Below are 3269 nucleotides of genomic sequence, written 5' to 3' on the forward strand. Positions count from 1 at the left end.
TGAATACGATGAAAACTGCATGTTTGTCATAGTGAGGTTAGTTAAAATAAAATATTATTTGAAAGAAAACAAAAGTCTTTATCCTTTAATATTACGAACCAAACAACTAACAATTTTAATCACATGAACATAATCAAAACAAAAGTAGGTATCGCTCAAGGAGCTTAAAATTGGTGATTTTGAAAGTAACTTCCAAAAAAAGAGTATCTTCTAAAGTGTCTCAAGAGTGCTATCTGCTAACCGGCATATAATGTCCATTGCAATGTACCCTATGTAATGTGCAATGTCGCGTGAAGCGTCCCGAGCGGATGTGTGTAGAATCACTGACCATTGCAGCCCAATCCCGTCAATCTCGAACGGGATCTCGTCATATTATGCTTCGGGATTGATCCCGAAAAAATACACGGGATTGCATTCCCTACTCCTGATATTATTTGACGGAGTCCCAAATAATTTGTATTATTAAGATAATGTAAGCTTTGCAACGCTATTGTTGTAGAATATTGATTACCAAATCAGAAAAATAGACTTACGCAGTCACGGATTTTTTTTTAGAAAATTCAACACGTCTATGTGTAAGCAGTTGCCAACCAATGTATTTTCGAACCAATTCGACTTAGTTCCTTCAATAAAAGAGCGTACCAAGTCTTAAAAGACTTGCGCCCTTTATACAAAATGTAAAAACGTTACATAAGTTTTACAGGTCCAGCAGGATTTCTTTTGTTTAAAAACAATATTTCTTAAATGGAAAACATAGTTTTGTCTGTTTTATCAATTATTTATAGGTAATTTTTGTTAATCGTTTTGTGCATCCTTTGTATTCTTGAATAGAGCGTGTTATCGCATTAGAAATTATTATTACTAAAAATTAAGCAAATACCTGAAATATCTCAACGTCAAGAAAAGCCCATTCCCCTCTCGTCATCCCTAGGGAGTGGGCGGCCAACAGGAACTCACGGACCAGCGAGCCTCGAACACTCAGTATAACAACTGTACACACAAGATAAGGGAAAATATAATTGATTTAAAATAAAACACGTTTTCTTCTGTTCTTTGTAATTGCTATGTAATGGGGTTTTCAAAGGTATTTTTTAGTTTTAGAAAGAAAGAACCAACACTGATGAAAATATTGTAATATTTTACAACAATCTTCAATTAAAAATTTCCTCTTATGACAAATCTATTATTTAGTTTTTTACTTAAATTGAGATTTCAACTCGACATTCATGATGTGCAGTCGAACATTCTAAGCTAGACCATGAAACAGTTGCATATGCAAGTGTTTCTTCATAAATATTCATCGATACGTTATTACTCGTAAATTGTCATCTGACGTAAAATGGCGCGAAGTGTCTTAATGTCACTATAAATGTTGCAATGTCGCTTCAGTTTCAAATATAATTATTTATTTTTGTAAATAATATAACATTCACGATGTTAGCAAACGGAAAAGAAAACGATTTTTGTTCTCCTTTAAAAGTCGCTTACCATATAAAATGCCACTTACTATAATTATTGACTGACGTTAAAAGAATGACAATTTACCTCGTGCGTACATACTGACATCCCGCAGTAGGGCTTCACACGACTCACGCTCGTTACCGTCTAATTCCCGAACAGCTTTCAGCACTCCCTCTTTCCTCAAGCCCCATTCCAAACTTTTACCTAAATAACAGAAAGCCAAAAGTTTTAATAAACACCCATTTTTGTTGGTAGAAAATGAAAAACTTTAATAAAAATACGGGTAATATGTAGTATGAAAAGTACTAAAAAGTATGGTTGTTGCCGTAGACTGGTTTGGTAGTTTGGTTTTATTTTCTTTTGTAATCTGACGAAATTGGATATTTTGACCTTCGTGGCAATTTCGAATGTAAGCATTCCAGCTCAATATTGTAATTTTACATATTAGTCAAATAGCACATTTAAATGCGATTTGATTTACCAAATTGTAAAGTATACTAGAGTCAATATTTCTGTAATTATGTGAAAAAATGGCGTCACGTCTCCTGACAGCTTTTTGCAGATAAAATAAAATCTCTTTTTGATATTTAGCTAGACATATTTATCCTTCGATATTACGGGAACTAGGAATAAGTGAGATCAAGCGGTACAGTCGTAAAACTTTAGTATGGCAACTAGACGAAAATAAAAAATAATAATACTCACCAACTGTTAGTGAAAAGAGATCAGATTTGTCAAGCAATAACGCCACATGTGTCCAACCAAACCGCTCGAAAACGCTGGTAAAAACGCGTGGTAGCCTACATTGACAGTAGGACATTCGTGTTAAGGTCGGATATTTTCCCTTGTCATTAAATAGCGTCTGTGGCTGAAAAAAATAAAAATTAATTATTAACAGAATGATCAATCCAAGTAATCAATTTCGACCACAGAATAGCGAGATATATTTCAAAATAATTGCAGGGTAAAAATAATTAGGACAGTACAATAAAATTTTCACATAATTCATATTATCTGTGAAACAGAAAATATATTTAAATGACGATTTATTACTTACTCTAGTTCCTTTTCGAAGATTTCTAAGCCTATGCATGCGGCTAACCACACTCGCTGGAGCGGCAAGCTCTCCTTCGGATGGTGGCTATAACAATATAATACATATACAATATAATACATCCATGTGGTAGGTTGTGTAGAAATCGTCTTAGTTTAGTTTAGAGTTAAATTTCCGTAGCTTTATTATGCGTTGTATGAAAATCCTGCATCACTCTTGTGCACAAAGACATTGATGCGTTTCGCAGGTAAATGTAGGGGCGGTAATATAAGTCGTTATACAAAAACCGCCTTAAATACGTTCTTGGGCGAACGTTTAGTACCTATCAATTAACTTCAGAGAATAATCAAGGCGTTCATCGATTGACTTGCCAGAAGAATAAACTAAAAGTTCAGATCGTATTATATTGCATACCTCACATTTTATGGTAACCAGTTGACCTTGCAAGACCTCGTTATTTAATCCAAAAAGGAGATTTTTATATTTGCACAAAATAACTACTTTCGTAGAAAGTTATTAAGATTTTAGTACTGATAAAAAGGTTTTTCTGACCGAACGAATGAAGGACAAATATAAGCTTTTCTAACAATAGAACCTTACCTTTAATATGGATCTCAATACAAATAAACTTTGCAAATACACAATCTTCGATTTCGCCAAGCTTGAAATAAAGCAATACAATGAATATTTTGTATATTTTCATAATTCATTTCAATTATTTCTAATTATAATTTCATAAATTTCTCGTTTTCTT

The 3269-nt window shown here is 33.2% G+C and overlaps 1 long non-coding RNA gene across 1 annotated transcript; it reads right to left on the reverse strand.

The window, feature by feature from the left end:
- Positions 1-886: 886 nt before the first annotated feature.
- Positions 887-2265, reverse strand: LOC123716756. Its single transcript, XR_006754609.1, has 3 exons — positions 2167-2265; positions 1546-1665; positions 887-990 (listed from the first exon to the last, which is right to left on the reverse strand). It is a non-coding gene; the product is annotated as an uncharacterized LOC123716756 (long non-coding RNA).
- Positions 2266-3269: the final 1004 nt, after the last annotated feature.

The sequence above is a fragment of the Pieris brassicae genome, chromosome 11 (genome assembly GCF_905147105.1).
Source record: "Pieris brassicae chromosome 11, ilPieBrab1.1, whole genome shotgun sequence".
In the NCBI taxonomy this organism is placed as follows: Eukaryota; Metazoa; Arthropoda; class Insecta; order Lepidoptera; family Pieridae; genus Pieris; species Pieris brassicae.